Source organism: Staurois parvus, unplaced genomic scaffold, assembly GCF_062004578.1.
Source record: "Staurois parvus isolate SC_StPar_1 unplaced genomic scaffold, SC_StPar_1.0 ptg000081l, whole genome shotgun sequence".
Taxonomy (NCBI): domain Eukaryota; kingdom Metazoa; phylum Chordata; class Amphibia; order Anura; family Ranidae; genus Staurois; species Staurois parvus.
In genome coordinates this window covers 14,066,515-14,093,312 of record NW_028317877.1, presented here as the reverse complement: position 1 = coordinate 14,093,312, position 26,798 = coordinate 14,066,515, and the positions used below count along the sequence as shown (strand labels likewise).

Genomic DNA, 26,798 nt, shown 5'->3' with positions numbered 1-26,798 from the left:
ATCCAGATGAGTCTCCTGCAGGAGCACCACATGCAGCCTGACCACTTTTACCACCTTCCGCCCGCCCTATAGTACAAAGACTGGCGCAAGGTGGTTCTCTCGTTCTGATAGGACGTCATATGATGTCCTACCATTCTCACTGCACATGCGTGGCTCAGGGAGTGCGCAGCGAAGATGTCGGCTCGGTCATGTGATCAGCTGCGTCCAATCACAGCTGATCACGTGTAAACATGGAAATGCCGGTTATCGGCATTTCTCTCCTCTCGAGCTATTACGCTGACAGCTCGAGAGGAGAGCCGGTAATCGGCTTTCCACGGAGAGGACATGTACACTGATCATCAGGGCACTGATGATCAGTGTGCCCTGATGATCAGTGTGGCCCCAGAAGTGCCACCTGTCAGTGCCCATCAGTGCCACGTGCCAGTGCCCATCAGTGCCACATCAATGCCACATATCAGTGCATACCAGTGCACATCAATGCCACATATCAGTGCCCATCTGGGCTGCCTTTCTATGTCACCCATCAGTGCCAGTCAGTGCCACCTATCAATGCCAATCAGTGCTGCCAATCAGTGCCGCCTATCTGTGCCAGTCAGTGATGCCTAACAGTGCCAGTCAGTGCTGCTTAACAGTGCCAGTCAATGCCACCTATCAGTGCCAGTCAGTGCTGCCTATCAGTGCTGCCTATCAGTGCCATATATCACTTTCATGTATCAGTGCTGCCTTTCACTGCCCATCAGTGATGCCTGTCAATGCCCATCAGTGCAACCTACCAGTGCCTCCTGATCAGTGCCACCTATCAGTGTCCATCAGTGCAACCTATCAGTGCCCATCACTGCAGCCTCATTAGCGCACATCAGTGAAGTCGAAAAATCACTTATTTACAAAATTGTATAACAAAAACTAAGAAAAAAAATTTTTTTTTCAAAATTTTCAGTGGTTTTTGGTTTGTTTAAGAAAAAATAAAAAACCCAGAGTTGATTAAATACCACCAAAGTAAAGCTCTATCTGTCTCAAAAAAATGCAAAAAATTTCATATGGGTACAATGTTGCATGACCGCGCAATTGTCATTTAAAGTGTGACAGCGCTGAAAGCTGGAAATTGGCCTGGGCAGGAAGGGGGTATAAGTGCCCTGTAGGCTAGTGGTTAAATATGAAAAAACTGCAACTCTTTTAATCTTGTCATTTAGACCCTGAACATTCCACTATTGGAATGGCTAGTGTCATTCCACATTGACACTATATTAAATGAGATAGCCATGATATACACCAGTTGAAAACATATATAAACCCCTGTATCCCAAATTGCACGCGGCCGGACAACTGTTTGCAAAGGGGAAACACGTTTACCCAATATGAGACCAAGTAGAGTCCTCTTGCAAATGAAAGCCTGGAATCCCTCCAAGTGAAAAAAAGAGAACAAACAGAAAAAGAAGTTCACCGCTAATGATGTGTGCTTGTATTCCAAGGAGTTCTGCTTGCCCGGATAAAGAGCCATAGGAAGTCACAAGTCGCCATCCATATCCAGAGATGTTCAGATGAATGAGTGTCAAAGGAAACCAGTAACTGTATGGCAACAACTGAAATGTTGAGAATCAGTAAGCCATAATGAAACGAGCAATAAAGGTAAGAGAATCAGAGGGGAGGTGCAGCAACAAGCAGGATCAAATAGTGTCCAGCTAGTCGTTGGCCTCGATGGGTTATCGAAGAACTTCATGAAACTTCAGTACTCTATCCAGAGCTTGTTCAGATAAAGCATAATATACAGTAGGCCTTTGTCCCATAGGCGTTCAGTAGAGGAACAGCGTTTTCTTTGCATTTCAGCAGAGAAATCAGGGAATAGCATTATCTTAGCATGTGCATAGCACAACTCAGGTTGCTTGCAAGCCTCCGCCAGTATCCGCCATGAAAGCTCAAAAAAGCACCTGAGAGTCAGTCACCAGTTGGTACATGTTGGGCCCTCTCCACCACATAGGTGGGTGAGATATGACAGCTGTATCCTCTATCTCAGAGAGATGCTCCTGTCTTCCTGCCTCTGATCTTGTCCAGGTCATGACAGATCAGAGTGCATTTGGTTGGCAGATAATCAATCCTCAACATGAGGGCCATTTTACAGCTGTCTATGGCCTCCAGAATAGGCCTGGTAATGGTCTCAGAGGGGGGTTCTCCCTCCAGCGTAGGTGCTGCATCTGAGGGAGCTGCAGGGTGCAAAGCAGGAACCGCAGTGCCGCCCAGAGTGATGGCTCGAGCCTCCATGCGTGCCACCGATTTACCCAGAGAAGGACAGGAGTACACCAGACCAGGCAAGATGGCGGAGGTGGCACACGTGACCCGGACACACGATGGTCTCTGGGCCATGGAGTCTGAACTGCTGGAGCTTTCTTTTTAGACGACACGACTGATCTCTCCACCAAGCAGACGTCAAAAGGGCGCTGAGGAAAGGCATAGTATCAGCGATGGAGCCAGATTCTTGCAGGATGGCACGGAGCACGAAGCGTCCTTCCTCTCTCACATCCTAGCCATGCCCCCTAAATTCATTATTTATGTTTATTTCTTAAAGGCTTGTTCACAGAAACAGCCACACATTATGCTCTATGGCCACGTGAAACATTGTTAAAATGCATCTTACTGTTTGCATTTTAAAAAATTTTATTCAAAGTTACAAAAGAACACCTCATTTAAAGTACATCTATTCCTACTCCTATTAATCTGAACAATCTGAAAGCTTGTAAACTTATTCTGTAAAGATCTCCACACATTTACTTCCTTGATTTCTGTGACACACATTTACTATGCCCTGTTGATAGGAATTGCTGTGTGACAAATTTCACAGAGGTTGCCTTCTGAACTACAGGGGTGATGACAGGAAGAGTTTCAGGAGTCGGAGTCAGTACAGGAATCATTGTCTGCAGGCAGTAAGATACCATGGGATATATAGTCCTTAGAAATTGAAAGCAAACAGTAGAGAAGAAGCTGCAAAGCAAGCAAGGAATCCAGAACGTTGTGGATAGAGATGGCCAACAGACAGGCAGAACTCACAACATGAAGAGAGATTTTCAAGTACGCTTACAGAATATTGGATTGTCTATAAGATCTATTGTTTGTATCGTTATTACAATGTGATGATATAAAATGAAAAAGTATTCTATGACCATAGATTTCCTTTAACTTTATGCACTGCGGTTGGCTGATATGGAGTGGCGTTCTTTGTGCTGTGTAAAAATGCAGACATGCTGTAATTTTAGGCAACACACACCACTGCACATATATTGTGTGAACATGGCACATAATCAACAATTTGTATTTTTCAAATAAATCAATAACTAAAGTAACAGCAGATAGCAGTGTTTGCACTATAAACAGACAGTTATTAAATGAGAGATGTGCCAGCATGACTGAGGTTCCAACCATTTATCTAGTCCATTACAATGATCGGTGTTGGTTCTGTCTTGTTTATTTCCAAGCAAGCTAATGCTGTTGTGCAACGTTTTGTCTTTGCAGTTTAAAGGATTAGTCCACCATAAACAGGTATTTCGGATGTGATTATAAGATATGTTTCCCATTGACTTTTTATCATTCTCTGAGCCTCTAGGCTTAAAATGGATGTAAAATTCACTATACTCACCTCTTTCCAGCGATGTGAAGTCCACAGGCTCCATCACCACCACTGATTCTTCATCTGTTCTTCTTCCATGTTCGGTATGTTTGATCACTTTGATTGGCTAGCCCAGGATCATGCCAAGTCATGCTGAGATTTCATACTAAGTTACACATAGTGCGCCTTTTCTGCAATAAAAAGTATTCCTGTTAGCAATTTTTTTACAGTTAAAGTGGAACTTCACTCTCTCAATCAACATTGACTATTTCTAATCCTTATGCTGCTAGTATTAGTAAATAGATAGGAAAGTATATCATATTTACTTATTTTAACCTTTTTTGTTTGCATTCCTTCATTTACTTCTTGGTTTCCATGCCTGGGCAAATGATGTCATACAGCTCAGGAGTCTTTAAGAGGGAAGGGAGTGTTCTCGGCTCAGCCAATGCCTGAGCTAAGGACAGATAGATTCCAGGAAGTAACTGCTACATGAATCATCTGCCCTTACTCAAGATGGCCACTGCCAGAAATGCCAGGAGGTGTTTTTCCAAATGATTTCTTAGCAATAAATCATGGAGACTTGTGTAGAGATGTGCTGGTTGCTTTAAATCTTAAACAACAGTTGCAAAGCATTTTTTTTCTTTTCCCTCTTTGTGAGTGACAGACAGGGAAAGCAGGACTGTGCTCTGATTGGTGGTTGCTACAGCTGAGAAGGATCCACCCATAGCAGCACTGTTGCAGCTGAACTTATGATTGGCTGTGGAGGAAAGGAGAGAGGAAAAAGGAAGAAGAAGCACGTGTGGGGAAGGAGACATTTTGAGGGGACCCATGGAGCAAGGGCTCCTGGTGTAAAGTCACAGAGTCTCACTCTCTGTGCTGCTAGAGCCCATGGGCTGGGCTGGGAGTGTGTAGCAGAGGAATTGTTGCAGGAGGACAGTGTGCAAATCAAGGATTGTCCTGCCTGACACTCAGGATTACAGCCACTCAAGTGCATGTGTCTCTCAGAGTTTGGAGCTGCTGAAAGAGAGGATTTCTACTAATGTCTAATGCTATCTAGAGTACAATCCAGAAACAGTGAGTACTCTGTGATGAAAGGGGATTTTGATATTGCTGCATTTGCTGTTCATCTCTGGAGAATGGTCATGAGAAAGCCTGCTCTCTGATTCTCAGAGTGACACAGATCTTGGAAAGCCCAATCTGTTTAGAATTAGCTATTCCTGCTGCTGATTGATGAGAGAACTCTGTCTCTGGATATTACTGGTGATTGTCTCCTCAAAACTTGTGCTGTTGCTGAAGAGTGTGTTTTAGTTCCAAATCCCCACAGAAGCTTGCTGCTCTGAATATACTGAGCAAGTGTCAGTATATCAGGATTTCACCTGTATGGTAAAGATTTTGTTGAAGTGTTGTTTTTTTCTATTGCAATGTTCACTGGAAAATTATGCTTAAAGGAGACTGTGCTATCCTGCTACCGCTGGATTACAAATACTCTCCCATGCAGAGAGTGAGTGCTCTTCCATTGATTAAAGGGCCCCAATGTTGAGAGACTTTAAGTTTCATCCCACTGGCCAGTGGTTAGGTAGGACATTTCTGCTCTAGATAGTACTGCTATGGCAAATGTCAATAAGCTGCTAAATCTCATTAACAGTTATTGTTTCATGTGGCAATGCCACTCTCATATGCCACCCTAGTCAGTGTGATACTAGTCAGTTTTTGGAGTCTTTGGCGAGTGCATTGTGACTTCTTACTAACTGTGTTATGCAAAGTGGTATCTGTGTTTTATGTACATTACCTGTGTTAAATCAGCTAGTTCTTTTTCAGGGTTTATCTTCTTCAATAAAACCCATAAAAAATATTCTCAGAGTGTCGGAGTGTTCTGGGTATAATCGGAGGTGTCACCAGATTCAGGTGGGAGCTGAACCTATATATCGAGCCAAGTTCCACCCAAGGGTGTGGATGGAAGAGTTTGTTTTGAATATTAAAAATGAATTATATGGCATTTTTGGTTTGTAGTATCCAGATGCAGTGCAGTTCCACTTTAAGTTCCATTTTTAAGGTAAACCATGCCATTCCCTTTGCTATCCTATCTAAAGCTGGACATATAGGTGAAACTCGAAAAATTAGAATATCGTGCAAAAGTTAATTTATTTCAGTAATGCAACTTAAAAGGTGAAACTAATATATGAGATAGACTCAGTACATGCAAAGCAAGATAGTTCAAGCTGTGATTTGTCATAATTGTGACCCCAAATCCACAATCTCAGAAAATTAGAATATTACATGCAATCAATAAAACAAGGATTGTACATAGAACAATATCGGACCTCTGAAAAGTATAAGCATGCATATGTACTCAGTACTTGGTTTGGGCCCCTTTTGCAGCGATTACTGCCTCAATGCGGCGTGGCATGGAAGCTATCAGCCTGTGGCACTGCTGAGGTGTTATGGAAGACCAGGATGCTTCAATAGCGGCCTTCAGCTCTTCTGAATTGTTCGGTCTCATGTTTCTCATCTTTCTCTTGGCAATGCCCCATAGATTCTCCATGGGGTGCAGGTCAGGCGAGTTTGCTGGCCAATCAAGCACAATAATCTCACGGTAATTGAACCAGGTTTTGGTGCTTTTGGCAGTGTGGGCAGGTGCCAAGTCCTGCTGGAAAATGAAGTCAGCATCCCCATAAAGCTCATCTGCGGAAGGAAGCATGAAGTGCTCCAAAATCTCCTGGTAGACTGCTGCATTGACCCTGGACTTAATGAAGCACAGTGGATCAACACCAGCAGATGACATGGCTCCCCAAATCCACACAGACTGTGGAAACTTCACACTGGACTTCAAGCATCTTGCAGTGTGTGCCTCTCCATTCTTCCTCCATACTCTGGGTCGTTGGTTTCCAAATGAGATGCAAAAGTTGCTTTCACCAGAAAAGAGGACTTTGGACCACTGAGCAACAGACCAAGTCTGTTTTTCTTTAGCCCAGGTAAGACGCTTCTGATGTTTGTTGTTCAGGAGCGGCTGGACAAGAGGAATACAAAATTTGAAGCCCATGTCCAGGATCCGTCTGTGTGTGCTGGTTCTTGATGCACTGACTCCAGCCTCAGTCCACTCCTTGTGAAAGTCCCCAACACTTTTGAATGGCGTTTTCCTGACAATCCTCTCCAGGCTGCGGTCATCCCTGCTGCTTGTGCACCTTTTTCTTCCACACTTTTCCCTTCCACATAACTTTCTATTAATGTGCTTTGATACAGCACTTTGGGAACATCCAACTTCTTTTGCAATTACCTTTTGAGGTTTTCCCTCCTTATGGAGGGTGTCAATGATGGTTTTCTGCACAACTGTCAGGTCAGCAGTCTTTCCAATGATTGTGATTCCTACTGAACCAGACTGAGAGACCATTTAAAGGCTCAGGAACCCTTTGCAGGTGTTATGGCTTAATTAGCTGATTAGAGTGGGACACTTTGAGCCTAGAATATCGTACCTTTTCACAATATTCTAATTTTCTGAGATTGTGGATTTGGGGTTTTCATGAGCTGTAAGCCATAATCATCACAATTATGACAAATCACGGTTTGAACTATCTTGCTTTGCCTGTAATGATTCTATCTCATATATTAGTTTCACCCTTTAAGTTGCATTACTGAAATAAATGAACTTTTGCACAATATTCTAATTTTTCGAGTTTCACCTGTACATGGATCAGGTTTTTTTTTATCAGCCGGTGGGCTGACTGAAAAAAGATGAACAGATTCCCTGCAGTTACAATACGCTGATCAGCGCTGCTGATCTGGTATGATATTGCACATCCTGATTGTGAAAATGGGAGTTGGGCATGGATATGAGGTTATAAATAATTATAATTGGTGAGATCTTTTACTTATGGACCACTGCAAATTTGGAAACACAACAAAAATCAGAAACATTTTAAGAATAATCCACACTATTTAAATCAATCAAAAGAATAAAAATCTTGTAATTTTCTATCAGAAAATATATGATACCTTTAAATGCTAATTTAAAAAGTATTTGGGGCTCAATAATGTTACCTAGGCCAATTTTTGCTTATAAGATCTAATTTCAGTTAGTATATTTTCTGCATAAATGTACCTGCCTCTTGGTTTCATTCACATTTCGTTTAAAGTATATGTAAACCCTCAGCTTGTAAAACAACTGTATGTAAACATGCGTATACTGTAGAAAAAAAAAAAATAAACATAATATTTTATTCCATGTTTTATAAGTGATCACATAACCTCTAAGCTCCCTATGAGAACAGAGAGTTGAGGAAGGAGAAACAGCAAACACTGAACATCCCAATGAATGCTGGGGTGTGTGTGCAGAAGTCTGATCATGGGAGGATTGAGTTTCCAGCACAGCTAGCAAACTGACAATGTTGTGCTCTCATGCCTAGTGTAGTCAGTTTTTAGGAAAGCAGAGCAACTGGCAGGAACACCAAGGTGTTTACACCACGGAAGCAATACAAAGAGAACAGGTTACTTTCTTTCTACAAGTACATGGTACAGCAGGCACATATCAGGAATGGGAAATGTTGGGGTTACATATTCTTTAAGGGAGAATCTTTAAAACTCAGTTTGTATCTCCCCTATCTCCAGCATAATAAATAAATCAGAAAAACTAAAAGTATTTGAAGGATTTAATTAACAGTTGGCATGTTCTTACCTGATGGACAATAACAAGGTTTCAGCAATAGACTAGTAATTTGGTTTCACAAGGAAAGAGAAAATAAGTGTTATATTTGTATTCGCTGACCCTCTGTATTTTACTGACACATGTCTCAAATGAATTTAGAGTAATTCTAAAGTCAATGTCTATATCTTATCATGTTCCATATTATCACCTCCAACATAGTTTCTAGTAGTGAAATTAGTCATACTGCTGCTTTTAAAGCCCATTTGTCAGGTTTTTTGTATGGCATTCTTATATCTGTAGACATACAGTAGACCTGGCAAATTGTGATGTGTATCTCTTTTTCTGTACTCCTTTTCTACCCTTTAATGGATATAACCAATAACAAGTGGTTTACCAAAAGGAGTTTGTAATCTGTACGTGTGGATTGCCTTTGGTTATTACTAGATGTCATTCAGTTAAAAAGAGTAAAGGTATACATTTATCCAGTTTGTAGTATAGCTAGTAGCAGTTAGTCACATTCAACTGGGCTTGTTCTGTAATGATGAAGACAGTTTCGCCACTCATCCAATTGTCTTTCTCAGCTTGCATAAGTATCAGGAACGTACTCAAGCATTTATAGCCTCATGGTATCTCAGTCACCTTAATCAAGCCATTGAATGTGTCAAGGCAGTTGTCGATCATCCAGAAAAATGTTAAGAGGTGCGAATGTTTGTGAAACCACTGTGTTCTAATTAAATAATCCAATCATGCCAGTGTCATAGGGGTCTGAAACAGGTGGTAATTGTTTGAGTTACATGGCCAATTACCAGGGTTAAGCTGTTAATACAGCATTGTGTATGGATGACAGCTGAGATTCAAAGCTGATACCTCTGTTTGGGAATGGTTAATCCAGTTTAACATAGATGGCTTCTTTCATACCTCTAACAAACCATTTGTCCTACTGTCCAACATATGCACCTATCTGTCCTTGAAAGAATGTCCCTTTTCTTTACATTAGACCCGAACCACATTAGTAAATCTCATCAGATCTTTGAATAAATATGTGACTCAGCACTGCAAAACCAATACTCATATATATAAATAGATAAAAAATAAATCACATAACATTACTTAAGTAGTGAAATTCCACATGTAAGACATAAAATAAATGAAAGTCTTTTAATATCCACTATATCTCATTATAAATAAAATGCCATAAATGTCCAAGCATACACTCACCAGCCACTTTATTAGATACACCTGTTCAATTGCTTGGTAACACAAATTGCTAATCGGCCAATCACATGGCAGCAACTCAGTGCATTTAGGCAAGTAGACGTGGTGACAACAACTTGCTGAAGTCCAAACTAAGCTTCAGAATGGGGAAGAAAGGGGATTTAAGTGACTTTGACATTGGCATGGTTGTTGGTGCCAGATTGGCTGGTCTGAGTATTTGAAAAATTGCTAATCTACTGGTATTTTCATGCACAAAAATCTCTAGGGTTTATAGAGAATGGTCCGAAAAAGAGAAAATATCTAGTAAGTGGCAATAGTGTGGACAAAAATGCCTTATTGATGTCAGAGGTCAGAGAAGAATGGGCAGACTGGTTTGAGATGACAGAAAGGCAACAGTAACTCATGTCAACATGGACAAATTCTCTGAGGAATGTTTCCAACACCTTGTTGAATCTTTGCCGTGAAGAATTAAGCCAGTCCCATTCAGTTTTGAAGGGTATCCAACCCAGTACTAGCAAGGTGTACCTAATAAAGTGACCGGTGAGTGCATATGTGTTATAGTGTTCTCTTGTTCTTCTGCAATAATATCAACCACCATGTGATAAATCTTCCACCACCATATAGTAGCTCACTTCAAGGATATGACCTACTACTATTTCGGTCAAAATGCTCTTATCCCTTTAAGGTTCAATCACTCTGATGTGTCAGTCTGCTGGAAATCCTGTGATTCCTTCCTCTTGATTATATACCCATGGCCATATATCCAGAGATTAACAGTCGGAAAAAATGTTACAAACATCATACTGCTTTCCATTAAAAAAACAAATCTATTAAAAAGGCTTAAAATTAAAACACTCACAATATTTTTTGCACAATCACTGGTGTACTTCAGATAACAACTTGCAAATAATCCAAGATGTGTCCCTGATGGTATGGGAATTTAGAGGCTGCAGCTTGTGGATCCATATACTGTATATTCATAGAATTTATCTTGCCACTGTCCCCTTAAAACATAAACAACACTGTTCTTCAAAAACTTATGGAGCAGCGGTTATCTTCCGCCTGAACTTTGTGCACACTCTCAGGTCACCGGCTCCGCCTCTTACACGTTACGCCACCTACATGGCTTTGACAGAGGGAATCCCTGCAGTCACATATTTATTTAGTGGTAACAAAATGGTAAAGTGAGCACTCTCAATTAGCAGCTGTAACACTAAAAGGTAACCACAATAAACCTTCAAACGACAATAAGAAATCTAAAGTGCAGCACTGATAAATAGACATAAAACATATGAATATGAGTTCATCCAATTTAGGAAATTAATTATAAGTAGGTGAGAAGTTCAAAAACGTGAATAAATGATCCTCTTTGCAGCAGATTTCTAACAAGCTTGTGACTGAAACCAACAGTAAAATTGCGCACTCACCGGAAGCGCATAGGTAATGCGCATATAAATATAACCACCAAGGATCTCTTAGATAGGCGGAATGTGTCAGGTATATGGTGAGCTTCCTTCTATCGATTGGTCATCAAGTCTTGGGATAATAAGGAAATCTGCTAGATCCAGAGGTCCCCTTTAGGATGGATGGGTGCTCAGCCTGGATACAGGGCTCCCTTCCTCTGGGTATTCAATCGCCGGGGGTCATCTGAAAGTTTAATAGCTCTATAGAGGAGCCATAAAACAGGTGCCCATAGTGTAGTATTTCAAAAACCTTTTTATTCCAGTAAGTGATAAAATGATACAGGGTAGGAATGCAAAATAATTGCAGAGTAAATACAGAGTTAAGCAGCACTGACCCTATTAAAGATGGCCGCCAGGCTTACACGTGGCTTCGGCGGCGATGACATCACGTTATGTCAGTTCCTCCTATTTATTTAATGACACAATTTGGTGTGAGGAGCACTACATAGACTCTGGCAGCAGCAAATATGAATTTTTTTTTTTTTACTTTTAGCTGTGCAGGAGTATTATTGCACTTTTGCTCATCTGATCTTTAACATGTTGTAATTCCAGAACTTATTTTAATCATCTTTAAATGTGCAGCTTTGATACTTGGTGGTGCTGCAATGAAGGTCTTTGTTCAGGCAATCCTATTAGCAGGTGACAGCTGCCTCCCAACTGTGCTCATGTGATGTCATCCTGTGACTTCCACCCTGCTGGAGACCACATGTGGTTGTGCGAGCACATGATGATTAGGCACCATTATCACAGGAACCATTAAACCATCAGGAAACTAATCCAGAGCATAAATGTGCATCAGATCAGGGAAGGGGTGCATGTAGACAGTTTTTATAAGAGGTTGGAGTAAATCAGCAATACTGAATGCTGACAAGAGTTGAAAACAACTATGTTAATCAAAAAAAAAAATAGAAATTGGTAATTATACATGGGGCTATAGAAAAAGAACTATTGTCCAGATAGAGTTTAGATATACTGGTAGAGGACGTCTTCTGGGTCCCGACCTGTGAAATTCTCTTTGTTGGCCCTTCCATGCATTGTCAACCTTTCCAGGCTGTATATCATCGCTAAGGAAGGGACTCTTCAGAATGATAACACCGTACTTTCTTTCCACTCTATCAGCACTGAGTGGTACTTAGCAAACAAGTGTCTGCAGGCAATCAGATTTGTACCTAACTCCTTACTCCTGAACTCTGTTGCAGAGATGTACTTGAAAGAAAGTTATGATTCTATATGTACGTCCTATTTAGGAGTTCTTCAAATGCAACATGCAGAATTTAACAGTACGTATCCCCAGGGTGACTTTTTTGTCTGTCAGTTTGCAGGTCTCCGTAATAGCCATGCAGTTGTGCTGGTGTAACCTCTCACTTCTATGGATGTAATGTTGTGAAATATATTTATTAGCTGTGAAATTCAAGGATTTGTATTTGAAATCAGTTGCAGCTTCCCCTATTGACAGCCAATGCATGGTAGCAGGGGAATATCTGTGGCCACTGCATGTACAGAAGGTTTTGTGAGTTAGAATAGAGCAGCCATTGGTATGCCCATGGTATGTCAAGCACAGATTATGTAGTGAGATTACTGAGTGGGGGAAGCATGTTTTTCTGAATCTCCCCATCAGACCCATACCTATGACCACACTACATCCAGACAGGTTGGTAAGTGCCAATTTCGTGAATTCAAATTGAAGCCAGATAAAGTTAAACATAAAGATGACATTATATAGTTTTTTTTAGATGGCTACAGTTCAGCTTTTTTTGGGCATTCTGCATGGACACCTCAGGAGCTGATAGAATTTGATTCATAAAGTTGTTCATCCACATGGATTATCACTTCTATATCTTTGCAAAACTGGAACATTTTATTTAAAGAACTGGAAACACATATAATACATTGATTAACTATCTTCATTTTCTTCTGATTTAGGTTGGGACCTTGGTCCAAACATCTGAGGGGATACATCCATTTCTCCTACAGGGTTGATAGAAGATCTACACTCCTGATTTTCTCTATAACTAGTTCCTCAGGGAGAAATACATAGCTGCCAGGTTGGAGTTTTGAATAAAGTTTTGAAAAACCTTTGAAAAATTCTTGCTCGGAAGAATATATTCTATCTTTGTCTGAAAGCCCAGCACTGAGCACAGGACATTTTTCATGCCTGTCTTGCAGCTTAAAGTGACATCACAGGTCACATTACAACCACAGAAAAAGTGTTTCTATGTTAAATGCCAGAACAGTGGCCAATTATCCCAGTTGTTTTTTGGTAGGTCTGCATATAATTGAACCTGTGCTTTGCCCAGGTAGGACATAAAATTGGGTTCATACTTAGCGCTGTGCCCCTCCAGCTACACATTCTAATCTAACCTTTGCTTGCCTTCCACTCTCTTTGGCCACAGGGAGTGAAGGACGAAGCCCCGTATAAACTCCAGTTCACAACTTAAGGGTTACAAAGGGAAGAAGACTTTCTTTCATCATCATATGAAATTGTTGGGTGCCTGAGCAACCAATCTCCAAGCACCAGTGCTGAAGCAAGTCACATGCACCCCCATATCTAGAAATAATGGGAAAGACTGGTAAGTATGGTAAGCTGAGTTTGTACTGGTAGTGGGGCTACCCACCATTTGCTTTGTCCTGCATTGGCAAAGCATGTTTTCTTTAAGGTAATTGCTTTAAACTGTTCTTTTTTTTTATATTTAAAATACTCCTACTTGCCAGATGTTTGTGGACACCTTACCAACATACAGTACTGATTATATGGCCAAAAGTATATGAACTCCTCTCTAAATCATTGAGCTCAGGTGTTTCATGGTACTATTAAATTCACAGTATACATACACATTTAGACAATTGTGTGAGTCTAACCTTGTGACAACAGTAGCAAGCATGACTGTGCACAGGTACACAGGTCTATAAAGACATAATATGATTAGTTTGGTGTGGTGGGATTCAAATTGCCTGCACACAGTCCCAACCGTAACTCTAATAAACACATTTGGAATTAAGTGGGAAGGCAAGGCCTTCTTGTCCAACATTAATATCTGATCTCACAAATAATATTTTGGTGGAATGGGTACACATTCTTACCGATACATTTCACAATCTTGTGCAAAGCCTTCCCAGAAAAGTGGAGGTCGTTATAGCCAGACTGGAGGGAGGGGGTTTAGTCAACTCCAAGTTAATACTCATAGTTCTGTAAGGGGATGTCCTTCAACTCATATAGGTGTGATGGCCAGTTGTTTTCTCCATGTATTTGGATAAATTGTGTATAAGGGCAACTAATATTAAAGCAAAACTAAAGTCCTGTTCTTCCATTCTGCTGGTACTGGGATTGTAATGCATCAGTGGTCAGCTCAGTTTCCCCATTAGCTCTCTCTGCATTGCTTTGGAATGCCTCAAACCATGAAAGAGAGGCATGTCCAGTATGGAAATGGCAGAACAGGGGAGAGATCCACTGTGGGTGGTCACAGTTCCACTTTTTTGGGGGGTTGTTAAATTTGTTGTTGTCCAAGCTGAATATATGGTATGTGTTCTGTTTTATTTCGTGTCTTGTTTTAATTTTGTTTTATATTGTGCTTCTTTTAATAGGTAATGTAGAATACCTCTGCTTACCATGGCTCTTGATAACTGTCTGTCATGTGCACAGAGCCCGTTTTGCATAGGAAAACGCTTGCCAGCAAGTTATATCAGCAGAGGAATGCATATGACTTCACATCATATCAGTACTTGCAGAAGTTTCTTCACCTACGTAAGCATATATGGACCTTCTATGGACCTTAAGATTGTTATACGGTGTATTCGTAGGAAAATGTAAACAATGCTGTGCCACGTGCTCCTGGCACAATTACCGGTGGGTAATGGAAAGCTCCCCATCTCTACTTGCGATTGGGAGCTTTTCGATCCTGTGACCACTGTGAAAGCCAATCATTGCGGTCACATGACAGAAATACCCACCTCTGCCTCCCAGCATCTAAAACCTCCTTAAGGGCCAGGAGGTGTGGGCAGGAAGGGATTAAATCAGGGGAAATGCACAGCAAACTTAATGTAATCACATCCTGAAAAATGAAACTCTAAAAGCTATTGCACACAGACATAAAAAATGGCATGTTTTAAAGTGTTACTAAACCCACAACAGTAAAATCAGTCTGTATATGCAGTAAAGCATACTTGTTTTACTCACTGTGGAACCTAAGGGGTTAATCCTCTGCATTGTGTAAAAAGGCTGTTTGAACCTTTCTTCTCTGCTCCTCCTCTTGTTGAATTGACCACCTGATACAGACTGAATCCGTAGTCACATGCACATGTTCAGTTTGGTTAGTATTCCTAGAGAGGTTTTTTTTTCTTGGGAGAGTGCATGTGATCAGCACAGGGCCAATCAGCACTGTCAGGACAGACGGTCAAGAGTTTCACATCCTCCTACAGCAGAAAGAAAACTCCTCCTACACACTTTAACCAGTGCTCTGCTGAAGTCACACGACTGCTCTTACTGCTATTAAGAAAAGGTATTTAGCAGTTTATATTTACTAAAATAATTGCATTTCAATGTTGTGTGTACTGTAGGAGACCAGATATAGTGAATGCAGTGTCCTGGGTTTCGTATCTCTTTAAAGCAGATGGGCTTTTTCTTACTGATCTGAATGCAACCTATTGCTTTCAATGGACCTGTCCACACAGGTGTGTAAATATCCATACACTAGCGCGACATTTAGATAAGTAATAAGAAAAATACAAAAACCTGTGTTACTCATTTGTATTGTATGCACATACATGCAAATGAAAATCACACTTCCCCTATATTCTTTAGCATTTTTAGAGCTAGAAGGATTTTTAAGCATGTAAATAGGTAACTGTGCATAAATGCACACACTACATTATACAGACCATAATAATGTTTTTTGGGCAGGAACTTACTGCCAGGAGGATTTGCCATTCATACATCAGTATTGTGTGCAACGACCCTAAGGTATACAGACAAAAAATAAATACCTGAAACACACCTAGAGATGGAAGGCCTTAAAAAGAAAACTGGAAAAACTGGTAACAAAAAATTTCCAAGACCATTTTTTGTTTTTTTGTGGAAAAATTGGAAAAAAAAGGATTGTGAAATGTATTCTTTTACAATGATCAATAATATATCCATGGCATAGTATTCAAACTATATTTACGTGTAGACCTTAACTTAATGAAAGATTTCTGAGACTTTATGTAAAGTCTTAAATTATTACAAGTTCTCTCAGCTGAAGACAAGCATATCCTGGAATACAATTCAAGTAACACTGTACTTTTCTATGCAGTTCTCAGACAATATGCATTTCTGCCACTAGGGAGCACAGCAAGGGAAAAAGCTCCAGTTTAGTTTGCTTGTGGGCTCCATCTTGTGCCTCCTACAGTTGGGTGATTGTTGGGTTACAGTAAATGATAGTTTTTGTCTTCTCAGGCCTTAATTGACAGGTACAGAGGGTATATTTGTCTGACAAAATAGTTTACCTTTATAACCTTTGAATTATTCCTATGAATGTTCTCCACCATCACAGCATAATGTTTACCAATAGTCTGGTCTTTGAGGAAAGATTAGAGGAACTGAATGTATTCTCTCTTGAGAAGAGGAGATTAAGAGGGGATATGATCAACATGTATAAATACATCAGTGGTTCATATAGTGAACTCGGTGTAGAGCTATTCACCCTGAGGTCATCACAGAGGACAAGTGGGCACTCTTTACATCTGGAGGAAAATACATTTAATCTCCAAACAAGGAAAGGTTTCTTCACAGTGAGAGCTGTGAAAATGTGGAATAGACTCCCTCAAGAGTTGGTTCTGGCCAGCTCAGTTGATTGCTTCAAAAAAGGCCTGGATTCTTTCTTAGATACACAGAATATAACTGGATACTAACATTTATAGGTAAAGTTGATCCAGGGAATATCCGATTGCCTCTCGGGGGATCAGGAAGGAATTTTTTTCCCAGCAGGTGCAAATTGGACCATGCTTTGCTGGGTGTTTTTGCCTTCCTCTGGATCAACTGTGGGTATAGGATTATAACTTTTTTCTATGGTTTCACTGGATGGACTTTTGTCTTTTTTCAGCCAGACTATCTATGTAACTATGGTCTTTAAATTGTTTTTCTTTTCCTTCTTTCAGAAAAATGGGAAGACCAACACCTAGAGTACGGAAACATTTCCATGGTGCAATTTCTGCTGAAAGCAGAAAGACTTTCGATTTGTAAAACATCTTCACACTGAATGTTTTTTTAAAATTTCCATTTTTTCCGGAACAAAAACGTGAAAAAAACTTTTTTTTCTATGACTTCAAAATTTCTGGACATTTTACATTTCTGAGCACACCAGTCTCACTGGTGATGACTATTGTAACACTTTTCTCCTGTTTCTTATGCCAAAAAATTAACAATATAACACTCACCTACAGCACACACAAAGGTTTAATAATCCAAAACACACAATTCTCTTTTGCTAATTGTATATTTGCCAGTCATTATAAAAGTTAATTAACTAATCCAAACATTTCTAAACTTTTCACCTGCAAGGCATTTGTCAATTGCTACACATAAAACAAACCAAATGTCACAGAAGCTGCTGTTTATTTTGTTGGTTCCGCTCCCCATCATTCTGAAAGCTTAATATCACAGTTTTACTATGTGTTGTATCTAGGGTTGCCACCTCATCCCTTTAAAACTGAACACATTTTAATTACACAGGTTCTGTGGCTTATTAAGGTGGTAATTAAACTCCCTTAGTACCTTGTCTTCATGAAATCAGCATCAGAATCTGTGTAATTAATATGTGTTCTGTTTTAAAGGGATGAGGTGGCAACCCGAGTTGTATCTAACTCATATACTGCATTAATCCTTGTCAATGCTTTTCTCTGCATTAGATAAACACACTCTTTCACATAATTGCCTGATTACTTGCCAATGGATCTACTCAGATGATACCACTTACCACGTCAGTGTTGCAGATTTCAAACTAGTTCAAGAAAACTGTGTAACTACAAAAGAAGAACCATCTTCTCTAATGTTGTATTTTAAATCAACATACAGCTTTGTTAAAATTGCACTTGTATTGTATTCATATCTTGACAATTGTCCCATAGCATCAGAAATACAGCACTTCTTGACACATTATGAGTGCGCTACTTTTATGTACCTTAATATTTCACCCACTGTATGGAAACAGTTATGATCAAACTCCTTGTTGAGTCCTTTAAGATGTAAAGTAATTACTCTATATGTCCACTTACCTTCTTTCCTAGATAGATATCTAACGGTATCATCTCCCCATTATTCCTTCCGCATCCGTTTGATCTCCATAAACAGAATGCCAAGCATGACTCTTTTTAAGGTAAACTTACATACTATGGCTTTTACACCCTTCCTAATATTTCTAATCCGCTCCCTATTCCACACAAGTAACATAGGGCTGGCCATACACTATACGAATTTTCTTACAAATTTCTGTCCAATTTCTGCCCAATTTCCTTTAGATTTACCTTCAACTACGTAGTGCAAGGGTCTGCTTAATTGGATAGAATTAAAGTGTTGTTTAGGTTTGACCTCATATTATATGGTTTTGGTAAATCTAAAGCAAAAATCTCAAGAAAATTGTATAATGTATTGCCACCCCAACATTCACTACCCTCTTGTGGGTCGCTGAGTTATTTTCGAGCTCCCTGTCACTCTTGACCCCACTCTGAATGTCCAAACCCTGCTGACACTACCGTACACTTCAGGTCAGAGTAATCTCTCATAATATTACAAGAAAATGGACTCACACACAAATTAGAGTGAACTGATACTTTATTTATATTAAAGTTGAGTATGAGCAGTATAGTAAAGTGGCACAAAATTATAGGCTTGTAAATAATAATAGTTATTACTCTTAGTAACTTTAAAGGCAAAGGCCAGCACATACAGAAAAAAATCTCAATCAGTTCTGGACATCCTACAAATCAGAATGTAACCAAGAGCCTCAACTCTGAGATGTTTCTGAGCCCAGTGAGCAAAGGAGAATTACTAAGGAATAAGGTTGGCTCACTTCGGGCTCTCAGAAGTTGGTGGCAAGGTTCAAATCTGAGATGAAGAAAGAGCTCTTTAATTAGGAAGGCTACAGTTCCTTTAACTGCAGTGACAGGTCTTCTGCACACTTGTTGGGGCCCAGTTGGTACACTACAAGAATTCAGATCTCCTTGGTTGCAAAAGGGGAAGTCCCTCAGAAGGATTTATGCAAGCACATGCAATATCCCTTTAAGGGTTATTCAGCTTGGGCAGTACCCACTTAAGGCACAAGATGAAATGCAGGCTGCAGTAGCAAATGGCAACAATGATAAGTTTTCCTTGATGGATATAAGCCAATTGCAGAGGAAACAGTGAGGTAGCTTGGCCTGTAGAGGGCAGACACTGCAGCAGGCTCTGATGATTGGATTATGCTGGAGATGTGTAGCAAACAGGGTGGTCTAGGTCTCAATATAGACTGGGTGGACTAGGCCTCAACATGTGTAAATGGTGAACAATGTCAGTAACTGTATGGAGAATGGCTGATGCAAGAGAATGTCAGTGACAACTTAATTGGTTGGAGATTTGGACTCTCTAATCCGCTTTGTGTCATCATCTGAGTCGCTGATGATTTCACTGTAAATGTGGCCCCCAGCGGTTCCTTCTGTAGAATTCCTTGCTTTCTGCAACACTCCGGGTTGCTGGTCGACAGGGTAGTTCTCCAGATTAATTGGCAATGGTGGCAGTCGGCTGTTCCTCATTCTCTCTCTCTCTCTGCAGCCTGGTCCTGTCCTCCGGTGTTCTGCACAGCTCTCCCCTCACACCTTCCTTCTAGTTCTCTCCGAGCTTACTTCCTGTCTCTGTTTCTGGGCTTCTACATTTATATGCCTCTTTCCACATGCCAGCTCTTCTGGAAAATGTAGTCCTCCAATTAGCATCTTTCTAACAATGTCCTGCAGTTCAGCCTACAAAATCCATAAAAGCTTTTCACTAGGATGTGTGCCACTGAGTTGAAGGACACTGCCACCTTGTGTCTATTTTAACATCCTGCAGTCTGAATAATAGCAGGGTGTTACACTTACAATTTATTACAATGGGAGCAACTGCACTACAACAGGTACACCACTCATTCAGGGCCTATTCACACCACATGCAGTGCAGTGCTTTATTTTTGCATAAAAAAAAGCATAGAAAGTAGGTTATATGGATTTAAATGGCATAGTTCACACCAGCACAGTGCGTTCCAGTGCTTTTCAGTTGTAAAAAAAAGTACAACATGCTGCTTTTTTCCTGCACAGAATTGTACTGGAATGCAGTAAAAAGCATGAAAAATGCACCGGACCCCAGTACAGTGAAAAAAAAACATAAAAAGGAAGCACAATAAAAGCATTGGTTTGATGAAAATAAAGATTGTTCAACTGAAAAGGCCTAAAAAAGCAGGACAAAAGGCAGCTAGAACGCATCCGGAAACGCATAAAAAGCATCAAAAAACATGCTGGAATGCTTAAAAAAGAACATGCAGAAGTGCATCTGGAATGAATCTGGGGGATCCAGCCCTCAGAATTGCAAGTTATACATTGTTTCATTATACTCTTACACTATACACTTTTATGTACTTTTTTATGATTCCATCCTTAAAGTGTTACTAACCCCACAACAGTAAAATCAGTCTGTATATGCAGTAATGCATGATTGCTATACTCACCATGGAACCTAAGGGTTTAATCCTTCACATTATGTAAAAGGCTCCCCTTCTTTTGCTGTCCCCAATCCATCTGCCGTAGTTAATCCAGCAGTGGCAAGTCTGAAGATGCTCTGTTTGGTGTGTATTGCTAGAGAGTTTTTTTTGGGGGGAGGGTGCATGTGATCTGCACAGGGCCAATCAGCATAGTCTAGATGGAGGGTCAGGGGTTATACAGCCTGATATGACAGTTAGATGAGAATGAAAACTCCTCCTACAAGATGAACCAGTACTTGGATGGACACTGGAAGAACTCACAAGACTGCTACAGTATATCCTGCTGATGAGAAAAGGTATTTAGCAGTTTACATTTACTAAAATAATTGCATTTCTATGTTCTGTGCACTGTGAAAGACAGAATATAGTGAATGCAGGGTCACGAGTTTAGCAACACTGTTTTCTTTCTTTTGTGAATAAAAATACCTCAGTGAGCACTATGTCAGTTATTGCATCCTTTTGAGCCGTGATTCATACTTTGTCACCTGAGCTGAGAGGATTGCTAGATTTGCTGAGTGAGAGTTCTCGGGATAATTGCTTGAGCCCTGGGGGAGCTCAGTTGAGTTTATGGAGTTTGAATGATTTGATTAAAGGTGCAACATAAGTAACACCTTTGTAATGAATCAATCCATAAGGAGAAGTTTGGTGGCATTGACTGCTATTACAGAATATGATCTGTTTATGTGGACTTAATCAAGAATGGTGGATTGTATCACAGTTTTATTCATGCACATTTATATGAATGTAGCACTATCCCCTTAGGAGTCGCTAGAGGATTTGAGTCCCCCTATAGTCCTGCACAGCCAAGCATCACACATCTTCACCAAAACTTGCATCCAGAGTCAGAAATCAGTCCTTGAGCTTTGGTTTTGTTGTTTTATTTAGGGGAATTGAACTGGGATAGGGTTAGGGGTGTACCGGATGCCAAATGAAATCGATAAACTGAGGACAACTGAGAACTATTTACAAGCCTTCTCTGCAGCACAGTGTCTAATGGAGAGCTAGCTAGACTCTCCCAATATACCACCCCAGACCCTTGAGGAACATCTCCTCTTCACCCAGCAATCTGGAGGTATCTCTGAACAAGGGATCCGGTTCCTGTCACTTTAAGAGATGAACAGTCATTGGTAGGTGGCAAATCTGGTTTCCCACCAGAGTGTTCCTAACCACCCAGGGAGTGCAGGGGTGCTCACTCAGACTCTCTCCTGTACCGCTGATGGGTCGGTGGCTGCTTCCAGGCCTTTCCAGCTGGGCCGCTCCTTCCCTGCCACACAGGTGGACCTCACTCTGGGGGCCAGTGAGCCTCTGAACTTCTCCCTTTCCAGTTTCAGGCCTGCAGGTAGTCCCCATCCCACTGGGTCTCCTCGCAGCCTCCTGCCTTCAGCCTCACATCTTCCTCACTATCTTCCACTCAAACTCTCTCCCTCCAACGGAGCAGGCTCCCACACTTTAAAGGGTGCCCATCCCCTTGCCAAGCTTCTGTTGGGGATTGGCTAGGATCCCTCAAGAGTGCAAGCGAGCCACTCCTCAGATCCAGCCACTGCCTCCAAAGCCTTAAAGCTCTAGAGCAGGGGAAAATCCTTTCAGCTCCTGATTGCAATTTGACCTTCTGGCTTCTACACACCCAATTACTGTCTCATAATTTATAATAAAAGGGATTTTATCTATATTTTCTTTTTTCTTGAACAATGCCTTCTCCCTTTATCAACTCCCTTTTATTTTTATTCTCAGCATCTCTAAATGCTGTTCATGTAACCTTTTTTTGTATAAATTGTTTGCCATCTCTGCCCCTTGTTCTTTGAAAACATCCCAATCCATCCAATTATGTCTAATCAAAAAAATTGGCCTTCAGGTATATTCTTAACCTAGACAGATATCTACCCTTAAAAAAACTATTCATGTCAGTGTGTTTATAAATCCTACTGGTTAATTTAATATTTAATTATGCAATCTTAACATCTAACAAAAAACTTCTTCTCTACTGTAGGTATTAAAAATCCAAATTCCAATCTGTTCAATAAGTTCTTAAAGCGGAAAGTTCTGTTTTTCCGCCTCCTGCCCCATACTCTAACACTTTTGAACACACTTTTCTTTGAAGGGAGTGGTAACCTGGGCTTAGGCGATCCAAGCGGAAGTTCACCCCCTGCTTCCTGCCCGCAATTTAATGGGAAATTTCAGAGGTCCCAGAAAACTGTGGGACCATTCACAAAGCACAGCGCACCTCATGCATGCACAGTAGGATGCCAGCTGTAAATTAGCTAGGACTCACAGCCAGCTTTCATTAGTAAACATGCCAGTGCTGGAGACCCAAAGACCGGTGAAGAACTGGTTCAGTTTAGGACAACACTGGATCCCTGGACAGATAAGTGTCAATAGCTACAGTATCTGTAATATTTTTTGAGGAGACATTGAAGATCCTCTTTAACCTCACACCAAGAAAGTTCCTCTGTTCTTTCCATTCCTGCTGTGCGGTTATCAATATATCAACATAGTTCCTCATAACAGTTGGATAAATACTTCCAGATTCCCAGAAACACATTTGCATACCCAGGTACAAATTTGCAACCCATGTCTGACCCACCTTCTGCACAGAATTACCATCAAACCAATAATAATTTTTATTGAGGACAAATTCTACACATTCTAAAATGAAATCTTTCTTTCTTACATTCATACTCTCCTCTTAGAAAGTGTTTTAGAGCTAAAGAGATGCCCATCATCTTTTTTTTTTCTTCCCTCCTATTATTCCTGCTTATTTCATTGTCCATATATCATTCATATGTATGATTATGATCCCATACATTGTTTTGTTGATATCTGGAACTATTACCTCCTCTGTCATTTCTCTGTTTAATCCTCTCACTCCCTTTCCTTAGGGGATTTCATCTTTTGACGTATTTCTTACTATCCACTTCCTGTCACCCTCAATCTTCCTCATGTCCCTCCCTCTATCTTCTGTTTCATTTATGTTTTGTGTTTCTTATGCTGCTTTATGCATTGACATATTGGTATTGACATACCTCCATAGATCTCAATCTGTCCGGACAGATCTGCTGATTCAGCACAATCCACATACAGTTTAAGGTAGTATTAAACCCTCAGCTTTTTAGCTTAACACATTAAGCACAAAATAAAAACATAAAGTTGTGGGTGGGGCCTAACTTTGCCCATGCACGTGGGGTAGCTTTGCCTTGGGAGTGTGCCCAACAATACCTGGGACCAGGCAGAGACTGCTGTCATGTTAAAAATCTATCATTAAGGCAGTTCCTTGACTTAAAGATCAGCCAACACTGTGTGCCGTAAAAATACAGAGTTCCTGTGAAACGTGGTATCCCATGTTGCTACAAACTGTGCTTTCCATAGTTGTTGCATTAGGAGAGATGCACTAAGCTTGCTCCCGTTCCATCAGTCAAGAGTACCTATGTTACCTCACTCCCAGTAACAGAATGAGGTCCCACCAAGCACAAAGCATGGACCTCATGCGTGCTCACTGTGAACTTCTTCTCTTTCTGTACCTTGTGTCCAGGCCATGGATCTCCATAACACAAGTCTGCTCCTGATTGCTATTGGAGATGGCTTGGTTGGGAGGTAGCCAATTAGTGACCCCCTCACTATCAGGGGACCTGCCACCTTACCAGGTGCCACGCCTATGAATAGTTGCTTTGTGTCTTGTGTTCAGTTACTCTTCCTTGACTTACTGAGTTAAACCTCTTCTTGCTGTAGTGTAACCTCATGTAGTGTAACTTCATACCCCATATGTACTTTACAGACCCTGGTTATTTTGGATATGCCAGAGCCCCTGTGCACCCCTTTAATAACCTCAGACCAGGCTCAGAACAGTTATTATAACTTTACTGACTGAACTTCAGCATAACAGTTCAAAATGAACAAGTCTATTTCTTAAACAGCTGGGTAAAGAAGATGATTTATCTGGGATCTGGGGTGGTACGCCAGGAGAGGCTGGAGAGCTCTCAAAGAAGAGAAGTTCCTATCTTGGACTTGTATATACAGTGGGGCAAAAAAGTATTTAGAAAGCCAAAAAGATGAAAGAGGCCTGTAATTGGCATCATAGGTAGACCTCAACTTTGAGAGACAAAATGAGAAACAATATCCAGACAATCAAATTGGCTGATTTGGAAAGAATTTAATTGCAAATTATGGTGGAAAATAAGTATTTCATCACCTACAAACAAGCAAGATTTCTGGCTCTCACAGACCTGTACCTTCTTCTTTAAGAGGCTCCTCTGTCCTGCACTCATTACCTGTATCAATGGCACCTGTTTGAACTTGTTATCAGTATAAAAGACACCTGTCCACAACCTCAAACAGTCACACTCCAAACTCCACTATGGTGAAGACCAAAGAGCTGTCGCAGGACACCAGAAACAAAAAAGTGTAGACCTGCACCAGGCTGGGAAGACTGAATCTGCAATAGGCAAGCAGTTTGGTGTGAACAAATCAACTGTGGGAGCAATAATTAGAAAATGGAAGACATACAAGACCACTGATAATCTCCCTCGATCTGGGGCTCCACCCAAGATCTCACCCTGTGGGGTCAAAATGATCACAATAACAGTGAGCAAAAATCCCAGGACCACACGGGGGGACCTAGTGAATGACCTGCAGAGAGCTGGGACCAACGTAACAAAGGCTACCATCAGTAACACACTACGCCGCCAGGGACTCAGATCCTGCAGTGCCAGACGTGTCCCCCTGCTTAAGCCAGCACATGTCCGGACCCGTCTGAAGTTTGCTAGAGAGCATTTGGATGATCCAGAAGAGGATTGGGAGAATATCATATGGTCAGATGAAACCAAAATAGAACTGTTTGGTAGAAACACAACTCCTCGTGTTTGCAGGAGAGAGAATGCTGAGTTGCATCCAAAGAACACCATACCTACTGTGAAGCATGGGGGTGGCAACATCATGCTTTGGGGCTGTTTCTCCACAAAGGGACGAGGACGACTTATCCATGTACAGGACAGAACGAATGGGGCCATGTATCGTGAGATTTTGAGTGCAAACCTCCTTCCATCAGCAAGGGCATTGAAGATGAAACATGGCTGGGTCTTCCAACATGACAATGATCCCAAACATACCACCCGGGCAATGAAGGAGTGGCTTCGTAAGAAGCATTTCAAGGTCCTGGAGTGGCCTAGCCAGTCTCCAGATCACAACCCCATAGAAAACCTTTGGAGGGAGTTGAAAGTCCGTGTTGCCCAGCGACAGCCCCAAACATCACTGCTCTAGAGGAGATCTGCATGGAGGAATGGGCCAACATACCAGCAACAGTGTGTGCCAACCTTGTGAAGACTTACAGAAAACGTTTGACCTCTGTCATTGCCAACAAAGGATATATAACAAAGTATTGAGGTGAACTTTTGATATTGACCAAATACTTATTTTCCACCATAGTTTGCAAATAAATTATTTCCAAATCAGCCAATATGATTGTCTGGATTTTTTTTCTCATTTTGTCTCTCATAGTTGAGGTCTACCTATGATGCCAATTACAGGCCTCTCTCTAATCTTTTAAAGTGGGAGAACTTGTACAATTGGTGGCTGACTAAATACTTTTTGCCCCGCTGTAGTTGCCAGGAAGTTGTCCTCAGTTCCTTGGACATCCCATACACCCCTCAACCGCATCTAAGTTTAACACCTCTAATAAACTTTAAAAAACCAGGTTCAAAGACTGTTCACGGTCTCTGGAATGCAAGTCGGTGGGAAATGCGTGTTGCCAGGCTGTGCATAACTATAGGGGGGCCCAAATCTTCAGCGACTTCTAAGGCGGTAGGGCTTCACTTTTACTTTCACATTCAATGGTAATTGTAAATAGGACAAGTAGAGAGGCTGAATTTCCCTAATGGACACAACCTGCAATAAAAACCTATTATGTATTCTAAACTAGCTCCACTCTATCCAAACCTAAAAAGAAAAAATTACCTTCAGTTATACTTTATTTTTTTTTTCAGAAATCATCTTTACCTAGGTCCCATGCTGCATCTGTCCCCCGTTGCTCTAAGATTGCCACTGATCACTCAGTTCTTAGTGCTCCATGACCAGAGAGCTGGTGACTGTCAGTTACCGCTCTCTGCTCTGCTCCTTGAGCTAAAGTCTGTTGAACAAGCTGATCTTCCTAAAGACTGCAC

General features: G+C 40.9%; 1 long non-coding RNA gene across 1 annotated transcript; it reads left to right on the top strand.

The window, feature by feature from the left end:
* Positions 1–12,328: 12,328 nt before the first annotated feature.
* LOC149468699 (uncharacterized) lies at positions 12,329–18,044 on the top strand. The gene is made up of 3 exons (XR_016311658.1): positions 12,329–13,482; positions 14,495–14,654; positions 17,045–18,044. It is a non-coding gene; the product is annotated as an uncharacterized LOC149468699 (long non-coding RNA).
* Positions 18,045–26,798: the final 8,754 nt, after the last annotated feature.